General features: G+C 37.4%; 1 pseudogene; it reads left to right on the top strand.

The window, feature by feature from the left end:
• Positions 1–8,829: 8,829 nt before the first annotated feature.
• Positions 8,830–24,040, top strand: LOC122478774 (annotated as a pseudogene).
• The last annotated feature ends 219 nt before the right edge of the window (positions 24,041–24,259 follow it).

Genomic DNA, 24,259 nt, shown 5'->3' with positions numbered 1-24,259 from the left:
ATTTTGTAAATATTAGATAAGGTAATTTCCTAACAGTAAAATTTCTAAGACACATATTATAATGTCACTTCACATTTTCTTTATTTTTTTAATTTTTTAACGTTTATTTATTTTTGAGACAGAGAGAGACAGAGCATGAACGGGGGTGGGTCAGAGACAGGGAGACACAGAATCTGAAACAGGCTCCAGGCTCTGAGCTGTCAGCACAGAGCCTGACGCGGGGCTCGAACTCACGGACCGCGAGATCATGACCTGAGCCGAAGTTGGCCGCTTAACCGACTGAGCCACCCAGGCGCCCCTGTCACTTCACATTTTAATTTTCAGTGCTGGACATTTTGAAATACTATTTTTTTTTTTTTTTTTTTTTTTGTAGAGAGAGAGCATGAGCAAACAGGAGAGAGAGAATCTTAAGCAGGCTCCACACCCAGGGCCTGACATGGGGCTCATGGGATCATGACTTGAGCTGAAATCAAGAGTCCATTGCTCAAACAACTGAGCCACCCATCAGCCCAGAGCCTACTTGGTATTCTCTCTCCTTCTCTCCCTGTTCCTTCCACTCTCCTTTCCTCCCTCCCTCCATCACTTTCTCTTCCAAAATAAATAAAACTAAAAAAATAAATATATCAGAGAGTACCATAATCTCACCCTTGGATTTAATTTGCTAGAATGTTTCACAGACTTTAGGAAACCCATTTCCTCACTAGATTACTGATTTATTAGGATATAAAACAATAGCAGATGAAGAGATACATAGGGCAAGATCCCAAATAGGAGCTTCTATCTTTATGAAGTTGAGGACCCAGCATGTGACACATGAAAGTATTCTGGATCCCCAATCTGGGAGCTCCACAGATCCTCTCCTTTTGAGTTTTCTGGAAGCTTTATTAGGTCAGCATAATTTATTAACTCATTGGACTTTGGTGATTCAATCTCTAGCCCTTCTTCTCTCCTAAGAAAGTAGGGACTGAAAGTCCCAATTCTGTATTTATGGTTGGTTCCCCTGGCAACCAGCCTCCAACCTCAGGTATTTTTAAAAAGTCACTTTTATTAATATGAACCCATTTCTGGTGGGAAGGGACTTGTTAGGAACAAGACACACATTTCACCTTTATGGTTCTAAAATGTTTTCAGGATTTGAAGAAAAGAAACCAAAAATTATGACAAAATATGCCCCCATTGCTTTTATCATTCAGGAAATTCAATGAGTTTTGTAAATTATGGACCAGGAACTGTGGATGAAGACCAAATATATGAGAAATATATTTTGGTCATCTGGGTGATTAAATATATATGTTTCTTATAAGTTGCAATATTACATCTTGATTCCTGTATTTTTTATATAACAGTTTTTAATTTGATGTAGAAGAATATTAAAGATATCTTTACGGTTTCTTCCATTAGTCCCCTGCTTAGCATGTAGTTTGTTTGTTTGTTTGTTTGTTTCAGTTATGAAAGGATCCTCTGACTTCTTTTTTTTCTGACTTACATTTTTAAAATATTTTCCTAGTTATAAATATAGCTATTAAGGGAAGTAGAGACTATAACTTATAAGCTGGGACAGATTGTCCAATACTGATTAGATTCAGGCAATAATCTTACAAAGAGATTTCAGTGGGAGGGGTGATAATATGTTAGTTGTCCTTATTACATAGGCTCAAAAGGATGATCAAATTCCCTGTTTATACTTGTACCATCCACTAAAATTCAATATTAGACCCATAAGCTTTTGTGCATTAATTATATTAAGAATTCTAAAGCCCCACTTTTCTTTTTTACCATCCTCTGAACTTCTGTTTAAGTGTACACATTGGATTTTGTCATTAAACCATTACATCTCTAGAAAATACCAAAAAGTTATTTCCAAATAAAAAAAAATCTATCTTAATGCATTGCTTAAAATGCCTGGTTGGGAAACTTTTAAGAAAATAGAAGCCTGCATTCCATTATTTTAAACATGCCTTCCATTTGTTAAAAGATAAACTGAGGCATATTAAAAATTTAAGTGTTTATTGGGGCAAAAATCAATTTAAATTGGTCAGTATCCAATCTAGCAGATAAAGAGGAGTTTTAAGGAGTTTTCTGTAAAAGAAAGACTATTACAGGCCAAAGGCAGAGGAAACAAGGGAGTTGTACTGGCAAAAAGGCAGATTGGTTATTACAAGATAATTTTTCCTTTGCAAACTGAAGGAGTTTATCAGACAGATTATCTACTGGCGCTAATCAGGTGATTTCTGATTGACTGGTTTACGATTTTATTTTTGGGAGAGCCAAAACTATAATTAAGTCTTAGTTTGGAGACTCCAGTTTTGGCCAGCTGACTTTCTTTTAACAATTATGAATCACAGAACGTTAAAAGGCAAATAAGCAACAATAACAACAAAAAGCTATTTAACAAAATGTTTCAAAATACTTTTTTTAAAGTTTTATTTATTTTGTGAGAGAGAGCAAATAGGGGAGAGGCAGAGAGAAGGAGAGAGAGAGAGAATTCCAAGCAGGCTCCGCAGTGTCAGCATGAAGTCCGATGTGGGGCTTGAACTCATGAACTGTGAGATCATGAACTGATCTGAAACCAAGAGTTGGATGATTAACTGAGCCACCCAGGCACCCCCCAAAATAATCTTAAATACATTTTTCTTATTTAGGCTCTATGAAGAAGATCTGTATCAGACACTGCACTGCAAACACGACTATCATAATTATTTAAAAACCCCTTCATTATCCAGGCTTTATAATACAATGTCCTTCAATAGATTATGGATCTTTAAATCATCCTTTTTTTGACTTTTTTCAAAGTTATACAACAACAGATATTTTGGCTTAACAGAAGCTCCACCATTTCTACCACTTTTGCCTATTTTGGGGGTCCTTTATGATTTAGCATTTCTTTTCTCATGTTCTAAAAGAGAGCTCTAGAGAGCTCCTTTTTTCAAGATTACTATTTTATTACTTATTTTTATCTATGCATTTCCTATTATTTTTTATTTTTTTAAAAACATTTTTACATTTATTTATTTTTTGAGAGACATAGAGAGACAGAGCACAAGTTGGGGAGGGGTAGAGAGAGGAGACATCGAATCCAAAGCAGGCTTCAGACTCTGAGCTGTCAGCACAGAGCCCGATGCAGGGCTCAAACTCACAAACTGTGAGATCACGACCTGAGCCGAAGTTGGATGCTTAACCGACTGAGCCACCCAGGCACCCCAATTATTTTTTAAATTACTGAAATTGATGTAGCTTAACAGTCATTGGAATCTACCTACTTCACCTTCCATCTTTAATATATTCATGATTCTTATATTTCTTGAGCATATCCAAACTTACTTGATTAACACTTTCTTCAACATATATCATACCCCCCTTTTTTATCACATTCTTCAGAACTTTGAAGATGTTCAATCCTTTTGTAGTATCAATTAGTGATCAATGACATCTTGTAGTGATTGAGATAATCAATCCACAGTGCCTGTGATTCTCTCCCTCTCTCTCTTACATATCACGCTCAACTAAACAGTAAAGCTTGCCAGAACCAACAAGACTTTTATATTTTTCTTGTGTATTTCAACCAAAGAAGCAATCATGGGCACAATTATGTAGATATGCATGGTTGAGCTTATGGCTTTTATGAATTCGCTTCTGTAGATATATTTATTGCTTCCAGCTCTTTTTCCCAAGGATGGGTTGCTAAAAACCCTTTAGATTCTCCTACTTTATTTGCAGAAGATATTATGGATTAATAATGTGGGGATTACAGTAGCAAAAATAAAAGCCAACTTAAAAAAAACAGGCATAAGCTCCATTCCTACCAGAACTCTACTGCAATGCAATCTATATTCTTCCCTTTCAGCTCAGAAGCAACTTCACATTGCTGCTGGCATCAGCATGTAGATTCATGTGCGGGTTTCTAAAGCCAAAATTAAATTTGAGATAACTTTGAAAGGAATTTCATTGAATATTTAAGTATCAAGAGTTAAATTGTAAAGGATACCTGTGTTTCTGACATGTACATGAACCTCTCAATCTTACAATAGAGCTAAATTAAATCTTTGTTTCTCGCTTATGCATTATTTGTTCTAGTCTCTTCCCATGAATATTTTGCACATGTTGCATTTCCATTGCCCGCCCTTCATATCAATCATTTATTCTTTTACTTTATTCATTTCTAATTAATTCTAGGATAGATTTCCTGCAGGAGTAATGGTATTGAATAGATTTAATGCATTATTGATTTTTCTTTTTACAAATTTAATTTGCATATTTAATTTTATGTCTTTGTTGGTAAATTAGTTTTTGTTGCTAATTTCTTCCATTTCCTTGTTACCTTAATTTTCTGTCTTATTACCTCACTTTTAGTGTATTTTTCTATATATTTAAGAGAACTTATAATAGAAATTTCCTAGATTTAGTTCCAAATTTAAATGACCATATTTATATTTCCACTCCCATGTTCCATGTACCTTTGAATGCACATTTTGAAAAAAAATAACAGCATTTGAAATTATTAGTTAGTCTACTCCATTGTAAACTGTCTTTTATGGGCTTTGTGCTTACTGCAAATTTTGTACCTTTTCCTAACAATCAAAATCTGCCAAGGAAAAATACATCAATGAGTCAATTTGATTCCTTAAGATTTAAAAGCGATAACGGGGCTCCTGGGTGCTCAGTCAGGTAAGCATTCAACTTTGGCTTAGGTCATGATCTCATGGTCATGATCTTGCGGTCCTTGGGTTTGAGCCCTGCATCAAGCTCTGTGCTGACAGCTCAGAGCTTGGAGCCTGCTTCAGATTCTGTGTCTCCTGCTCTCTCTGTCCCTTCCCTGCTCACACTCTGTCTCTCTCTCTCTCAAAAATAAATAAACATTAAAAAAATTAAAAGCTATAGGTATCATCTCTCTTATTCTTCAGTCAAGTAGTGTAAACCTTAGCACACATCCATAGGGTACTCTTTTAAATTTTATGTTGGATATTGTGAAGATAATTAAATTCTTATCATATTAATTTGATTTTTAAAGATTTAAACATTTTCAAATTTTAGATTTATCAGAAAAAGATATAGTGCACATTAATATATTTTAATAATTTTATTAGATTTGTCACAAATGTGCTTTGTGCTGTTTTACATATTTCCTTTAATCTTTATAAAAATTAAAGGAAGTAGGGGCGCCTGGGTGGCGCAGTCGGTTAAGCGTCCGACTTCAGCCAGGTCACGATCTCGCGGTCCGGGAGTTCGAGCCCCGCGTCAGGCTCTGGGCTGATGGCTCAGAGCCTGGAGCCTGTTTCCGGTTCTGTGTCTCCCTCTCTCTCTGCCCCTCCCCCATTCATGCTCTGTCTCTCTCTGTCCCAAAAATAAATAAACGTTGAAAAAAAAATTAAAACAAAAAAAATTAAAGGAAGTAGATCAAATATCTGTATATATAGCTAAAGTTTACAAGTGAGGATATTGAGGCTTAGGTAAGTGAACTAAGGTCGAACATCTAATATTTAGCAAACTGTGATGGGAAAATCCAGCTCAACATTTTCCATGTATATGGTGCTATTTGGGGAAACGTGAATAAAGAAATAGTTTCTTTTTAACCTAACTTTGAATAGTAATTTACTTCTACTTTTGACATCATCTCACATTTTTCACTTTACATTATTCTCAGTCGTATATGTACTTTATGCATTAGGGAGAGGATTTTTTTTTGTTTATGTGTTTGTTGTTGTTGTTGATTACAAACTGTTTTAGACAACACTGTAATATACCTGCATGTCCTTGTTACTCATACTTCTTTCTAAATTTGGAAATTGCTCCATTTGGGCATAGGTGCAGAAGCAGTGCTTATTTTGGTTAACAGAAAATAAACTGTTAAATTACGGGCCTTTAAAATTTAAAGCCATCACTGTTTGCATGAAAATAAGTGATCTGAAAGAATCAGAATGAAGATGCTTTGAATTGCACGACAAATGCAATTATTAGTTTTTGCTTTGTAACAAGTCACTCCAAATATGCTAGTTGAAAACCACAAACCTTTTTTAGTTCTATGTTTTTCTAGGTTGATAGGGACTTATTCTGGTCTCTAAAGTCTCGAGTGGCACTGCATGGTATAGGATTCCTTTCATGTTTAGTGGTTTCATGGCTGTTTAGCCTTGGGGATCTTATTCGCACGATGGCCAATTTGCCAATTTGCAATGTTAGGGCTATGGTCATGTGTCTTTCTTAAGCAGGCTTTCTTAAGCTGTACTAATTCACATGGTATGTCTGGAGCTTTCCAAAGAAAAACAAAAAAGACAAGTTCTCATGTGAATATATTTCTCAAGCATCAGCCTGGACCACATTTATAAATGCCCCATTGGCAAAAGCAAGTATCATGTCCAAGAAGATATTGAAGGGATGGAGAAATTAATAAATGCATGCATCAGTTTCATTTATTCATGAATGCATTCATTAGTTTTGCTACCTAGAGAGAAGTGTCAGCATGTCTGAGAGTCAGATGATCATATATCCTAGGGATTTAGATATGAAGGGTACAGTATGCATGGATCAAAGAACAGAGAACATCGAGTATCCAGACACCTCAGCAGGTGCCACCTGGAGGCATATCTATCTTTGGCAGAACAATGCACAGATAAGTCAATGTCAGCATATCCTGGTGCCAATAACAAAATGTGAGCATACAGTCTTCCCGGGAACTTAGATGCTGCCCTGCAGAAATGACTTTTTATTTTGATAATGAGTTCTGGCTAAATTTGTGCAAAACATTACAGTTAATTCACACCAGGTACATTTGCATATATACATACACACATGTGTACACACACAAAACAACTACTCTTGACTATAGTTGTTAACAAAAAACTGTTAAGTAAATGTTGGATTCATTCTCATAGGAGATGTTCTTGCTCTTCTTCCCAGTTTTTTTTTTTTTCAGATCAGAAGTGGCTATGACCAACTCCTCTTATATACAACTCAGGTTTGCATGAAAGCCGCCAAGTGCCTGAGATACACGTTTATACTCCTGTTTCTAAAGAGATAGAATGCCATGTAAATAAGATTGACACAACTCAGTGCACATTTATTTAAGAGAAATTCACCTACTAAAGTGTCTTCTATATCAGGCATATAAACAATAGTCAGAATTAGCACTGTAATTTATTTTATCTTCTGTCTTAAAAAAAAATTGGGAGGGTGGGGCACCTGGGTGACTCAGTCAGTTAAGCGTCTAACTCCGGCTCAGGTCATGAACTCACAGTTCGTGAGTTTGAGCCCCGTGTTGGGCTCTGTGCTGACCACTCAGAGCCTGGAGCCTGCTTCAGATACTGTTTCCCTCTCTGTCTCTGCCCCTCCCCCGCTCATAGTCTGTCTGTCTCTCTTTCAAAAAATAAATAAACATTAAAAAATTAAAAAAAATTAAACGCATAGTCTCTAAAAATGATTATCGAGTGTTTCATTTTTGTGCACCTAGAAACTATACTATTAACAGTACTTTAAAAGACTCATCCACCGCTTTATTATTCTAATTTCAAATAAAATAAAAATTAGGGACTGTTTTACCAATACATAAATCATTAAAATAGTGGGTTTCTTTGTCCTTAATTACTGGCAAAGCTTTTATTCAAAAATAAGCTATTAATTTAATACTTTTGTAGTGTCTATACAGCTGAAAATATACACAATCTCATAAATATGTTCATGCATTGATGTAGCATCTTGATTTATGGAATAATGCAATGGCATTATTCAATTTTTTGTGATGTTTCTTTTTTACTTTTTAAAATGTTTATTTTTGAGAGAAAGAGAGTGCAAGTAGGGGAGGGGCAGAGAGAGACAGAGGCACAGAATCCCAAGCAGGCTCCAGGCTCTAACTTTCAGCACAGAGTCCCATGTGGGGCTCCACCTCACAGGGCCTGAGATCATGACCTGAGCTGAAGTCAGACATTCCAGTGCCCCTAACATTTCTTTATTCAGTTGTACTATTACAGAAAGCTCTTTAATGCAACTTCGTGTGTGTGTATGTGTGTGTATACAAAAATATATATATTCTGAAAAGTATATGTATGTGTTAAGATATATGTAAAACCATTTATGAGTCTTTACTCTGCAATCTACTTCTAAATTAATATTGTTTTTTTCCTGTTTTTCAAAATAATGCATGTCCCGATAGCGGTCTCCACCCCAGATTTTTTTCGACTATACAGTATGGTAGATTATCCATCTTCGAGAGAAACTTTGGGATGCCACAAATATATCTAGGGTCTATGAAGGCTGGGAGAATCTCACTTGGATTAGAAGTTATCAGATAGCACCCATTAATGTGCTCTTCATATTTGACATTTATTTAAGTCAAGCTTGAATGTCACATATAATATAAGGATATTCTGACGGACAAATTTGACACTTCAATTCTATTTTAGTTTAGTGTTATAAATGCTATTAAAAAATAATTCCTCCAATTTCATCCAGATTATGGGCAAATTTCTTTGTCATTGTGGGACTGAAGGCACCATTTTCCTACTTACTGTGTGCTGAGATCACACTCAACTTCTAAAGGGCATCCCTCTCAATGGGCAGTTCACAGCAAGGATGTTTGCTTTCTTCCAGGCCAGCTGGAGTTTGTCTATCTGATGTCTATTTTTTCCTTTAACCAGAGAAAACACTCTACTTTTAAAGGACTTATGTGATTTGATGAGGCCCGCATGGATAATCTTCCTATCTTCAGACCAACTGTGCCCTATAACATAACCTAATCATGGAGTGAAATTCATCATCTTCACAGCTCTGAGGAACAGGCAGGACATAGACACCAGGAGGAGGGGAATCTTCAGGGACGTCTCAGTCTGCTACCAAGCGTTAATGACGGAATGTCAATGTAGGTATGAGACGTGTGCTTGTAAAAGTTTTATCTCTAAAATTTGCAACATTTTTGAAGAAGTTCGAAAGGACGTGGCTAACTGTACAACTGAAAATTGAAAATGTGAGTGCTAATAGGAATATGAAATGTGAGGATCTTAATACCTGCCCTCAGTGTTTGACTCAGTGGTGGCTTTGAAATACCTTAGTCAATGTCAGATATTTTATCAAAGCATTGATGATACCTATTTTTAATAAAGCGTTTTCATTTGTGATGTAAACTGTTACTGTATTACACAGGCCTTTCAGATTAAATCAATATTTGTCCCTTAAAGGCTTTCTCAATTTTGTCTTTTGCTAAATGCAATTAGCATTTGTAACTCTACAAGGCACACACTCTCGAATATATTTCATGTCTTCTTACAGACTAGTCAGTTCTTTCATGACCCCTTTGCTGTCCTGTAACATCTTGCCAAATATATCTGATAACAACCCCAACAAACTATTAACCTTACTTTTTAGCCACAATCTTCCCCTATAGTTAAAAGTTCATGGGATTTTGATTAGCATGTCAAGGTAATTAGCAGCAAGGTGACCAAATATTTTCTACTCAACCTCTTATATCAGTTTCTCACCATCCACAAGCCAATTACTAAGTCACTACCACACATATCAGATTTTTGCTTTTGTCACAACCACTACATGAAGTGACTTCCATATGCACTCTACAGGCTCATTGTGGGTGGTGTCCTCTTCCCTACACAGGGCCTCAGGCTTCTGGAGGTCCAGAACATGTGTTCGTCAAGGACATTATAGAAGAAAGAGCAAGCAGTGAGGTACAGTGCCATAGTAAGGCCCTAATCTGATTAAAACTATCTAGAACAAGAAATAAACCTCACATGGCCATTAAATGTCTCTGCCACAGCCCTCCACTAAACAAATTGCAAAAGGAACTAAACTGATGAAAGCAGAAGAAAGTAAAGACTTTAGATAAAATCATAATCAGAGATGAGCCTTTGGGGTGTTTGTTCTTTGATTTAGCCAATGACACACACCAACTTGCAGGGTTATTTGTTTTTGTTGTTGTTTGTTTGTTTTAGATTTATTTACTTTGAGAGGGGGGAAGAGAGGGAGAGAGAGGGAGAGAGAGAATCCCAAGCAGTCTCTGCATTGTCAGCATAGAGCCCGATGCAGGGCTCAACTCACAAACCATAAAATCATGACCTGAGCCGAAATCCAGAGTCAGCCACTTAACCAACTGAGCCACCCAAGCACCCCAGGGTCATTTCTGAAAGAATAACAGTGAGGTTCTAGATTCCTATATTTCTGGGTGAATCCATAAATTTCTTTTTTTCCATTGTACAATCTCTTCTTGACCAAAGAGACTCACTAAATTATGAAAATAGCTCCATAGTAATAACATAAATTTTATAGTGGGAAAAATTGAGAGATTACACCTATATTAAAATATCTATATTTCATATTCTAGCCTTCTGATTTAGGACACTGATGTCAAAACTTTTTAGTTCAGTGTTTTTGCACATGTGTTCCTCAAATAATCTTCATCACAATCTGATGAATTTTGTATTAAAAGTCCAGATTATTTGATACTTCTTGAAAAAATCGAATTGAATTTGTTGGTAGATTCCTGGGACACAGAATTTTAAAAGTATTGATTAATTACACACATGAATTAATTCACACACGTACTTTATTTTTTATTTACTTTTTTAACATTTATTCATTTTTGAGAGGCAGAGAGAGACAGAGCATGAGCAGGGAAGCAGCAGAGAGAGAGAGAGAGAGGGAGACACAGAATCAGAAGCAGGCTCCAGGCTCTGAGCTGTCAGCACAGAGCCCGGTGCAGGACTCCAACTCATGGACTGTGAGATCATGACCTGAGCTGAAGTTAGATATTCAACCAACTGAGCCACCCAGGCACCCCTCACACGCACACTTTAGAACAACTGTTCTGATTTACTGCATCAAGTGTACGTAAACTATGACTAGGAGTAGTGAGAGTGTACATTTTTACAAGCACTTTGTAAATTGGTTCAGAATTCTTTATTAAAACATCATATACATAAAGTTATGACATGGGTATTCCTCTCCTAGGCATATTCTCAACAGAAATATATACATGTATTTAATGAAAGGAAAGCACAACATTTTCTTTTATTTATATTTGTGTAGGTTTAAATAACATAATTTTCAATCAGCAGAAGATGAATAAATTAATTGTATTATATTCTGTAATTGAATACTCTGCAGGAGCGAAAATTAATAAAGTATAGGTATAAGCAACAGCAGGGCTACATTTTACATTTTATTTATTTTTGAGAGAGAGAGACAGAGACAGAGACAGAGCACAAGTGGGGGAGGGGCAGAGAGAGAGGGAGACACAGAATCTGAAGCAGGCTCCAGGCTCTGAGCTGTCAGCATAGAGCCCAGAACCGGGCTCAAACTCACAAACCATGATATCATGACCTGGACCAAAGTCAGACGCCCAACTGACTGAGACACCCAGGCACCCCTACATTTTAGAATTATAACCTGAGAGGGGTGCCCGGGTGGTTCAATTGGTTTAAGAGTCCGACTTCAGCTCAAGTCATGATCTCACTGCTCATGGGTTCGTTCAGTCCCTGCGTCAGGCTCTGTGCTGATAGTTCAGAGCCTGAAGCCTGCTTCTGATTCTGTATCTCCCTCTCTCTCTCCCTCTGCCCCTCCCCTCTTGCACTCTGTCTCTCAAACATAAATAAATGGTAAAAATTTTTAAATTATAACGTGAGAAAAAGTGCTCATAAATGAATCAAGATTGTATCTTTCTCACCTATATAATGTTCAAGAAAAGAGTGATCTGACCTATGGCTCTATAAATCCAGATAGTGGTTACCTCTAGGGAGAGGTGTTTGGTTGATAAAAGAAGACACCAGGATGGCTGAGTCTAAGTAGTTCTACATTTTTTTTAACATTTATTTATTTTTGAGAGAGGGGGGATGGGCAGAGAGAAAGGGAGACAGAATCCAAAGCAGGATACAGGCTGAGCTGTCAGCACAGAGCCTGACGTGGAGCTCAAACGCGTGGAACAAACCGTGAGATCATGACCAGAGCTGATGTCAGATGCTTGACCAACTGAGCCACCCAGGAGCCCCTAAATGGTTCTACTTAATATTGCTGTGGTTCATGTCCTGAAAGATCATTGAGCTTTTATACACTTATTTATGCAACACTTTTTCAGTATGCATTTTGTGTTTCAATATAATTGTAATGAAAGAATATAAAACAAAGTGAAGACTTGAAATTAGAAAATTTTCATAAAATTATTGATTTTCCCAGTCTGAGATTAAAACTTATTCTAAATCCACTTTTATTATGAAATTTAAGCAAGCTGTTTAGGTACCATGCCTCAGTCTCTCACCTTTAAAATATGATTTATAATCCTTACCTTGCAGATATAGTAAAATAAAAATTAAATTACATAATCTATGAGGCAGTGTTTTGCATATTCATTATCTGCTTTTAGAGGATTCCACAAATTTTCACTGTCCTAGCCTCACCCCAATGTCACTCCCAACACAAAGAAGTACTACTACAGTAGATAACATTCAAGGCATTAATTGGATCAATATGAATTGGGGTTTGAACTTTAGGTGTGACATTTTAGGAGTCCTTATTGAACTGTTAGTCCCTTTTACTTGTTCCCAAATGGATACACTATTAAAAAGGATCATGACTAGTACTTCTTGGAAGCGATCTTTATTTCAGAAATGCTTACCATGGAGAGATTAGGTCAACCATGAGTTGAAAGTGAAATTCCAATTCCTCTTTTGATTTCCTTTAGAGATGTCATCGGGCACATGTGCGTTTGTAACTAATGTGCAGTTAGTGTCACGTTGATCTGGTGCCACTAGCAAAGGGAGAGTAAACTGCTAATATTGGCCTTGATCCTAAGCAAAAGAAACCTTGTGCTCAGCCCAGTCTCACATACCAGGGATAAAGGATATTGCTCCCATGTTCGCAGTCTGTGAATGTGTATGTTTTTTGGAGAACTGTACTCACAGGATAACTTTGGTAGGACAAAATTTTGGGTTATTATCATAACCTTGGTCAAATAAAAGGACTTAAGATACTATACTGTTATCTATTTTTTGATAGGCATACATTTTTATGCATTTTATAATACAATAAAACAGAGAATCATAACACATATTTACAACTCTATTTAATTATATTTTAAAGTATTAGTTTTCAAATTGTTCTCAAATCCTAAATTACTAAACAATATCCTCCAAATGAGTATACGAAAAAATGAGAATACAAAAAAAATTTAAAGTATTCTTTTAAAATAACAATTTTCTAAATAGCACTTTGATATAATTTAATATATTTTTGGTGCTTTTTGAGTACAGCCAGGAAATGATTGCAACATATGTAATTCCAAATAGAGGTTTCTTGATTGATATTTTATGTAAGTAACATATCAGATACTTTTAATCTAATACTCTACATAATGATTCATTAGAGTGTTCTTCATAATTTAACAAGAAGAAAAAAAATGCTGGGGTTGAAGGTATGTTTAGAGAGGGTGATGTCTCATTAAGCTGAAGTAGAAGACTCTAGGCTTGTTTATTGTAAAAAAGATTATAATTACCATTTAAAATTTTATGAAGACATTCAAGTCAAGAAAACAAAGGCAATCTTTGATCTACTAGATTACTATTTCTGTCACTAAAAACAAAATTCATTGACTCCCTGTCCTTGATGATAGTGTTCCTTTCCCTAGAATGCTATCGTTCTTTTCATGTTCATACCTTAGGCAGCAAGTCCTTCCTTAAAATCCACTACTTTCTTTCTTTGTTTTTTTAAATATTTTTAATGGTTATTTATTTTTGAGAAAGAGAAAGAGAGAGTATAAGGGAGGTGGGAGGTGCAGAGACAGAAAAGGGAGACACAGAATCCAAAGCAGGCGCCAGGCTCTGAGCTGTCAGCACAGAGTCCAACGCGGGGTTCGAACTCATGGACCACCAGAACATGACCTGAGCCAAAGCCGGACACTTAACCAACTGAGCCACCCAGGCGCCCCCAAATCCTCCACTTCCTAAGCATCATATTTAAACAGGGTCCATTTAATATGTACCATTAAATCGGATGCCTATCTCTTACAATGATTTTGTCAGTCCTGTATAATAATAATGGTTTTCTGTCATTTTTCCATGCTAGAAGATGAGCTTTTCCAGGAGAGGACCTTATATTTTATTATAAAACATCCAAAATGAAGTAGATCATTATTTTAAGTATCAGTATAACTAAGCAACAGAAAATACCTGCCACTTTAATAAATCAGGGAAGATCCTGGGAAGATGGTGGTGTAGGAGGACACCGGGCTCACCGCGCGTCCTCCTGATCACTTAGATTCCACCTACACCTGCCTAAATAATGCAGAAAACCACCAGAAGACTAGCAGAATGGAGTCTCCGGAGCCAAGCGCAGACAAGAGGCCCACAGAAGAGGGTAGGAAGGGCAGCAAGGCAATTCGCGCTCCACGGACTGGAGGGAGGGAGCCAGGGCAGAGGGGCAGCCCGCCAGCCAAGCAGAGCCCCCGAGTCCGGCTTGCAAAAGCAAAGGGGCTGGACCGAGTGTATTCCGACAGCAAGCGGGACTTGACAACTGGAAGGTTATAAGCTAACAGCTCTGCTCGGAGAAAGTAAGGGCTGGAGGACAATGGGAGGGAGAGTTGTTGAGCCCTGGACAACAGAGCTCAGCTTGGTGGGGAAGAAAGGCGCTCACCAGCGCCATCTCCCTCACCCATCCCCCAGCCAAAATCCCAAAGGGAACCGGTTCTTGCCAGGGAACTTGCTTGCACTGCGCAAACACCCAATGCTGTGCTTCTGCGGATCCATCCCTCAAGTGGCGGGTCTGACTCCCTCCCTGTGCCACAAGGCCCCTCCGGAAGCAGATCTCTGAAGGAAAAGTGACTGAGCTTGCCCCTCCCCACCCCATGCACCTCCCCGATCCACCCCAGCTAATACGCCAGATCCCCAGCACCACAAGCCTGGCAGCATACAAGTAGCCCAGGCGGGCCATGCCACCCCACAGTGAATCCTGCCCCTAGGAGAGGGCAAGAGAAGGCACACACCAGTCTGACTGTGGCCCCAGCGGTGGGTTGGGGGCAGACATCAGGTCTGACTGCGGCCGCCCACCAACGCAAGTTGCTCCAGACAGCACAAAGGAAGAGCCCTGCAGTTCCATGCCACTCCAGGGACTATCAGAATGACGAAATGGAAGAACTCTCCTCAAAAGAAACTCCAGGAAGTAGCAACAGCTAACGAACTGATCAAAAATGATTTAAGCAATGTAACAGAAAATTAATTTAAAATAATACTCATAATTAATCACTGGGCTTGAAAAAAGTATAGAGGACAGGAGAGAATCTATTACTACAGAGATCAAGGGACTAAGAAACAGTCAGGAGGAGCTAAAAAATGCTATAAATGAGCTGCAAAATAAAATGGAGGCGACCACAGCTCGGATTGAAGAGACAGAGGAGAGAATAGGTAAATTAGAAGATAAAATTATGGAAAAAGAGGAAGCTGAGAAAAAGAGAGATTAAAAAATCCAGGAGTATGAGGGGAAAATTAGAGAACTAAGTGAAACAATTAAACGTAATGACATAGACATAATTGGGATTCCAGAGGAGGAAGAGAGAGGGAAAGGTACTGAAGGTGTACTTGAAGAAATCATGGCTGAGAACTTCCCTGATCTGAGGAAGGAAAAAGGCATTGAAATCCAAGAGGCACAGAGAACTCCCTTCAGACGTAACTTGAATCCACCTTCTGCATGACATATCATAGTCAAACTGGCAAAATACAAGGATAAAGAGAAAATTCTGCAAGCAGCTAGGGATAAACATGCTCTAACATATAAAGGGAGACCTATAAGACTAGTGATGGATTTATCTACTGAAACTTGGCAGGCCAGAAAGGAATGGCAGGAAATCTTCAATGTGATGAACAGAAAAAATATGCAACCAAGAATCCTTTATCCAGCAAGTCTGTCATTTAGAAAAGAAGGAGAGATAAAGGTCTTCCAAAACAAACAAAAACTGAAGGAATTCGTCACCACTAAACCAGCCCTACAAGAGATCCTAAGGGGATCCTGTGAGACAAAGTACCAGAGACATCACTATAAGCATGAAACCTACAGACATCACAATGACTCTAAACCCATATCTTTCTATAATAACACTCAATGTAAATGGACTAAATGCTCCAACCAAAAGACATAGGGTATCAGAATGGATAAAAAACAAGACCCATCTATTTGCTGTCTACAAGAGACTCATTTTAGACATGAGGACACCTTCAGATTGAAAGTGAGGGGATGGAGAACTATCTATCATGTTACTGGAAGTCAAAAGAAAGCTGGAGTAGCCATACTTATATCAGACAAACTAGACTTTAAATTAAAGGCTGTAACAAGAAATGAAGAAGGACATTATACAATAAGTACAGGGTCTATCCATCAGGAAGAGCTAACAGTTATAAATGTCTATGTGCCAAATACAGGAGCCCCCAAATATATAAAACAACTAAGCACAAACATAAGCAACCTTATTGATAAGAATGTGGTAATTTCAGGGGACTTTAATACTCCACTTACATTAATGGATAGATCATTTAGACACAGGATCAATAAAGAAACAAGGGCCCTGAATGATACATTGGATCAGATGGACTTGACAGATATATTTAGAACTCTGCATCCCAAAGCAACAGAATATACTTTCTCCTCGAGTGCACATGGAACATTCTCCAAGATAGATCACATACTGGGTCACAAAACAGCCCTTTATAAGTACAAAAGTACTGAGATCATACCATGCACATTTCAGACCACAATGCTATGAAGCTTGAAATCAACCACAGAAAAAAGTCTGGAAAACCTCCAAAAGCATGGAGGTTAAAGAACACCCTACTAACGAATGAGTGGGTCAACCAGACAATTACAGAAGAAATTAAAAAATATATGGAAACAAATGAAAATGAAAATACAACAATCCAAATGCTTTGGGATGCAGTGAAGGCAGTCCATGAGAGGAAAATACATTGCAATCCAGGCCTATCTCAAGAAACAAGAAAAATCCCAAATACAAAATCTAACAGCTCACCTAAAGGAAATAGAAGCAGAACGGCAAAGACACCCAAACCCAGAAGAAGAAGAGAAATAATAAAGATCAGAGCAGAAATAAACAATATAGAATCTAAAAAAACTGTAGAGCAGATCACTGAAACCAAGAGGTGGTTTTTTAAGAAAATAAACAAAATTGAGAAGCCAGGCTTCTCAAAAATAAAAGGGAGATGACCCAAATAGATAAAATCATGAATGAAAATGGAATTATTACAACCAATCCCTCAGAAATACAAGCAATTATCAGGGAATACTATGAAAAATTACATGCCAACAAACTGGACAACCTGAAGAAATAGACAAAGTCCTAAACACCCACATACTCCAAAAACTCAAACAGGAAGAAATAGAAAGCTTGAACAGACCCATAACCAGCAAAGAAATTGAATCGGTTATCAAAAATCTCCCAACAAATAAGTGTCCAGGACCAGACGGCTTCCCAGGGGAGTTCTACCAGACACTTAAAACAGAAATAATACCTATCCTTCTCAAGCTATTCCAAAAAATAGAAAGGGAAGGAAAACGTCCAGACTCATTCTATAAAGCCAGCATTACTTTGATTCCTAAACCAGACAGAGACCCAGCAAAAAAAAAAAAAAAGAGAGAACTACAGGCCAATATCCCTGATGAATATGGATGCAAAAATGCTCAATAAGATACTAGCAAGTCTAATTCAGCAGCATATAAAAAGAATTATCCACCATGATCAAGTGGAATTCATTCCTGGGCTGCAGGGCTGGTTCAATATTCACAAATCAATCAATCTGATACATCACATTAATAAAAGAAAAGATAAGAACCATATGATCCTGTCAAAAGCATTTGACAAAATTCAGCACACTTTCTTAATAAAAACCTTCAAGAAAGTCAGGATAGAAGGAACATACTTAAACATCATAAAAGCCATTTATGAAAAGCCCACAGCTAACATCATCCTCAATGGGGAAAAACTGAGAGCTTTCCCCCTGAGATCAGGAAAATGACAGTGATGTCCACTCTCACCTCTCTTGTTTAACATAGTGTTGGAAGTTCTAGCATCAGCAATCAGACAACAAAAGGAAATCAAAGGCATCAAAATTGGCAAAGATGAAGTCAAGCTTTCGCTGTTTGCAGATGACATGATACTATACATGGAAAACCCAATGGACTCCACCAAAAGTCTGCTAGAATTGATAAATGAATTCAGCAAAGTTGCAGGATACAAAATCAATGTACAGAAATCAGTTGCCTTCTTATACACTAATAATGAAGCAACAGAAAGACAAATAAAGAAACTGATCCCATTCACAATTGCAAAAGAAGCATAAAATAGCTAGGAATAAACCTAACCAAATAAACCTAACAAAGATGTAAAAGATCTGTATGCTGAAAACTATAGAAAGCTTATGAAGGAAATTGAAGAAGATATAAACAAATGGAAAAACATTCCGTGCTCATGGGTTGGAAGAATAAATATTGTTAAAATGTAACTACTACCCAAAGCTATCTACACATTCAATGCAATCCCAATCAAAATTGCACCAGCATTCTTCTCGAAGCTAGAACACCTAATCCTAAAATTTGTATGGAACCACAAAAGACCCCGAATAGCCAAAGTAATTTTGAAGAAGAAGACCAAAGCAGGAAGCATCACAATCCCAGACTTTAGCCTCTACTACAAAGCTGTCATCATCAAGACAGCATGGTATTGGCACAAAAACAGACACATAGACCAATGGAATAGAATAGAAACCCCAGAACTAGACCCACAAAAGTATGGCCAACTCATCTTTGACAAAGCAGGAAAGAATATCCAATGAAAAAAAGACAGTCTCTTTAACAAATGGTGCTGGGAGAACTGGACAGCAACATGGAGAAGGACAAAGCTAGACTACTTTCTCACACCATTCACAAAAATAAACTCAAAATGGATAAAGGACCTGAATGTGAGACAGGAAATCATCAAAACCTTAGAGGAGAAAGTAGGAAAAGACTTCTCTGACCTCAGCTGCAGCAATTTCTTACTTGATACATCCCCAAGGGCAAGGGAATTAAAAGTAAGAATGAATTATTGGGACCTCATGAAGATAAAAAGCTTCTGCACAGCAAAGGAAACAACCAAAAAAACTAAAAGGCAACCAACGGAATGGGAAAAGATATTTGTAAATGACATATCAGAAAAAAGGCTAGTATCCAAAATCTATAGAGCTCACCTGAAAAACAAATAACCCAGTGAAGAAATGGGCAGAAAACATGAATAGACACTTCTCTAAAGAAGACATCCGGATGGCCAACAGGCACATGAAAAGATGCTCAACATTGCTCCTCATCAGGGAAATAGAAATCAAAACCACACTCAGATATCACCTCACGCCAGTCAGAGTGGCTAAAAGGAACAAATCAGGAGACTATAGATGTTGGAGAGCATGTGGAGAAACGGGAACCCTCTTGCACTGTTGGTGGGAATGCAAACTGGTGCAGCCACTCTGGAAAACAGTGTGGAGGTTCCTCAAAAAATTAAAAATAAACCTACCCTATGACCCAGCAGTAGCACTGCTAGGAATTTACCCAAGGGATACAGGAGTACTGATTCATAGGGGCACTTGTACCCCAATGTTTATAGCAGCACTTTCAACCTTAGCCAAATTATGGAAAGAGCCTAAATGTCCATCAACTGATGAATGGATAAAGAAATTGTGGTTTATATACACAATGGAAACTACTTGGCAATGAGACAGAATGAAATATGGCCCTTTGTAGCAATGTGGATGGAACTGGAGAGTGTTATGTTAAGTGAAATAAGTCATACAAAGAAAGACAGATACCATATGTTTTCACTCATATGTGGATCCTGAGAAACTTAACAGAAACCCATGGGGAAGGGAAAAAAAAGAGGTTAGAGTGGGAGAGAGCCAAAGCATAAGAGACTCTTAAAAACTGAGAACAAACTGAGGGTTGATGGTGGTGGGAGGGAGGGAAAAGTGGTTGATGGGCATTGAGGAGCACACCTGTTGGTATGAGCACTGGGTGCTGTATGGAAACCAATTTGACAATAAATTTCATGTTAAAAAAATTTAAAATAAAAGATGTAGTTACTGGAATATCTTGACATGATAGTGTAGTATCTCAATATTAAACAGTTTCAACACATTAGGAACATATTCTTACCTATGGTGGAGAGGAACTCAATATTAAATTTTACTCTAATTTGAAAGCATGAATTTCACTTTTTCCCAAATTAATTTGTAGGCTTTATTAGTTTATTCAGCAAATATGTATTGAAGCCCTACAAGTTTCAGAGACTGGGATAGAATAGCAAGCAAATGGAGACATCACTGTGAAGAAAGAACCAGGCAGCATGAGGTCTAATAAACATACAAACAATAACATAATAATGATTGCTAAATTTCTTGATCTTTACAAGTGCAAGAAATGCCTGAGGTAAGGTTATATACACTAAGAGCCTTAAAATTTAGTGCTTAGTCTAAGAGACCAGTACTTTGTTATTTTATATTATTTCCCCTTTGTTATTTTATATTATTTACATCCAGGATTAATTTTCTTATTGCATTTATATATGAAAAAAGGTAGAGCTAGGGTGAATATAAGTTAACCTATTACTTACAAGCAGTAGGTGACTCAAGGTAACAGAATACACACCAGAGGGAAAAAATTGCATGTAGAAAAATACACACTTGCAAGCACACACACATAGTCATATGTCAGTCAAGTGTTTATTGATGGAGGCATACATATTATAGCAAATATAATAATATATATCACATTTATATCTTTTAATTTATGACACTCCCTCCTATGTATTCTTATGTATAATATATTGGTATACTTCTTAATATGCTCTAAATCTATAAAATCAGACTATTCTTCTTTTACTTGTAACTGACTACTAATTTATGCAGATGTCATAATGTAGTACGTATATTAGTAAAAATTCAGAAACAATGCAAATGTCTACCAGATGTAAAATATTTAAATCAATGTGTTGTGGTATCAGATTAGTAACTAATTTAATAAGATTTAACAATTAAAATTGTATCTTTAAAATTATGTAATAAAGAAATACGCAGTATTTTATACCATATTTACCATATGAACTACATTTTATTTATGGAGATTGAGACAGAATGTTATGAATAAAACCATATGAAACTACATTTTATTTATGGAGATTGAGACAGAATGTTATGAATAAAATGGTTACTCAAAATTAGAAAAATTTAAAAAATGCATATTTATGGGAAAACTGATTTTTCTTCTAATCGTTGCCATGCTATCTTCCTTTTATTTATGTATGTATTTTATTTATTACTTTTTAAATGTTTATTTAGTTTTGAGAGAAAAAGAGAGACAGTGTGTGTGTGTGAGCAGGAGAAGGGGCAGAGAGAGAGAGGGAGACACAGAATCCAAAGTAGGCTCCAGGTTCTGAACTGTCAGCAAAGAGCCCGACGCAGGGATTAAACCCATGAACTGCAAGATCATGACCTGAGACTACGTTGGATGCTTAACCAACTGAGCCACTCAGGCGCCCTGCCATGCTATTTTCTAGTAGCTCTAGAGTATATATATTTATTTTATAATCAGAAAACGTATTAAATGAAAGAAACGTGTATATATAATTAACATACACAACTTTTATGGAGTGATAATTGTGTTTCTAGAATCATATTAAACATTGACTTGGTAAGGTCTGATTCTAAACATTTACATAAATAGGCCACTTCAATATATGTTGAAAGTACTACATTAAGTCAAATATGAAAAGACAACTGGGTACCTAATCTTGATTGGAATTCGAATGACATGCATTTAAGGAAGTGAAATTTGAACTCAATTTTCAGAAGAATAGGGGTTTTCTAGGCATGAACTTCCTAAGCAAATAACTTGCATCAGGTAAATAACACAAATTATATAACACATGAAAGCATACAAGAGTGATCTGGGGTTATGATGGACAGGAAGTCCATAAAATTATTGTTCAAGCACAAACAGCAGTAAGAGCAGAATGGGATCTGCCAGTCTAACAATTAATCTCTCTCTATAATAAGACAATAAGTTTGAACTTTTTCCTATAGGTTACAGAGTGCCATTTAAGTTTGTTCCATAAGGAATGACACAGAAGGAACTATTTTTATTTTGCAAAGATGACTAAGGGGGCAAAAATTAATGTAAAGAGGAAGAGATTCAAAAAGGGAGAGTGAGTTGGAAGCTACTGTGGTTTGTCTAAACGAGGAGATGATCATAGTCAAAACCAGTACAACAGAAATGGAACAGAGATAGCATACACTTGCAGCCATAGTAAACTAAAGGTATGGGTAAGGAGGTCAATTAAACATAAGGATATATTGATTAGTTTTGAGGTTCATGACAGTATGTTTGTTAGAAAAAAAGTGTGGAAAATTTGAAGAGGCAGTGGTAAAAGATGCATTTACCTTTAATTCATCAATCTATGAAAATAGTTATTAAGCATTATCAAATAAGAAATGAATCCACATCTATGTAAGGAAAGACTTAATTCAGAGGCATGATTGCAGTAGAGAGAATATTCTGACCAAGAGTAAAGGGGCTTTTATTTTATAGGGAGGAGTGAACAGCCAGGGAGAAGCAAAAGTAGTGAATGGCAAGATAGGGTAGAGAGGAAGCACGTCTTTTCTCTTAGGTAGCCTATTCCAGGAAAGGCTATCAAGGAGGAGTTGTGTGCTGCTGAAGGTGGGTCAAATTTCACAAGCTTTGGGAAGAGAGCAACTTAAGCAAAGTTTTGTTGGGCATTTTGTTCTGATTGATCAGTGAGCACAAGAGATTCAGCTAATTTTTAGGAGCGAGAGATGGGAATTTGGAGGGCTGGCATAGAGAAGCAAAAGGGAAGGGCATCATTAAGTTTTATCTAAATCTTATGGTGAAGAATGGTTGTTCCCAGTAAGCTGTTTCCAGAACACAGAAAGGTGAGGGGCTTTCGCTAACTGTACCTCTCTTCCAGAATCACAGGATTCCGATAAAGTTCAAAAATGTCAGGAGCTACAAAGATATAGACCCAAGTGTCAAAATAAAGAAAGCAAAGCTACCATTGGAAACAATCAGGCTACCAGAGAAGAGAGATGTGGTAATAACTCACATAATTAAATAAATGTTTTAACAGAGGTATAGAAAAGGTAAAATATGAGTGTGTAAAAGGTTATGCATAGTTTTCAACTGCAATGTTTAAGAATTTTAAAGAGTTTATAACAGAGTGACGCCACTAAAACTGTGTAGCTCAGGGGGCACCTAGGTGGCTCAGTTGGTTGAAGGTCTGACTCCTGATTTCAGTTCAGATCATGATCTCACAGTTTGTGAGTTCAAGCCCTGCACTGGGCTCTGTGCTGATAGTGTGGAGCCTGCTTGGGATTCCCTGTCTCTCTCTCTGCACCTCCCACACTCATACTCTCTCTCTTTCAAAAATAAATAAACATTTAAAAATGTGTAGCTCAGGCTTCCAGGAGACACAAGTGTAGAAGCGAGGGCTGAACCTCAAGTTAGTTGGGCTTCTGAAACTGGCAGGCAAATATGGGGGTGTCACATAGCAAAGAAAACCCCAACACTAGAGTGGCAAATCACCAAAGCATCTGGCTGGCCCACATCATCGTGGTGGGACTACTGCACATGGCTTTATTCAGCATTTCTGTTGTCCTGATCCTGACCCTGACCAACATCATCCACTACTTGGCTATGTAGGTCTTCTTGTATATGGTGACCCTTGGAGACCCTTGACGAAGGAATGGCTCTGCTACTGGCACACTGGGAAGAGATGGACTATGGATTCCAATTTACCTTTTCCCGCCATTCTTCAGCATATCTTCAATTGTACTCTGCCTCCTGGCCAGCTTCTAAACCAAGTTGATGCTGCTCACTTCCTCGTCAATATGCCTCATTGCTCAGCCTACTGCTACTTATGTTGTCCCAATTTCATAGGGTCTGTCCCTTTGGCATCAACAAATACTGAGGGATGGGGCTGGGGTTGAAGCTGAAATAAGATGCTGTAACATCCTTGCCTTCTCCGTGCTGCCTTCTATATGTTGAAAGCCTGAGAACTATACAACCTTTTCCAAACTCCCTGGAAGACAGTATGTTGTAAAGTGGGGCTCCCTAGGCCCAGCCCTGGTAGGAGCAGTGTTCTTTGAATCAGGAAATGCACATGGGATAAGGAACAAAACACTCTCCTCCATAGCAGGAAACCATATTTGGGCAGCATGTTTAGTGACATCTTTTTTCCAGA

This window comes from Prionailurus bengalensis, chromosome A1, assembly GCF_016509475.1.
Source record: "Prionailurus bengalensis isolate Pbe53 chromosome A1, Fcat_Pben_1.1_paternal_pri, whole genome shotgun sequence".
NCBI lineage: Eukaryota > Metazoa > Chordata > Mammalia > Carnivora > Felidae > Prionailurus > Prionailurus bengalensis.
This window is presented reverse-complemented; position numbering and strand designations above follow the sequence as displayed.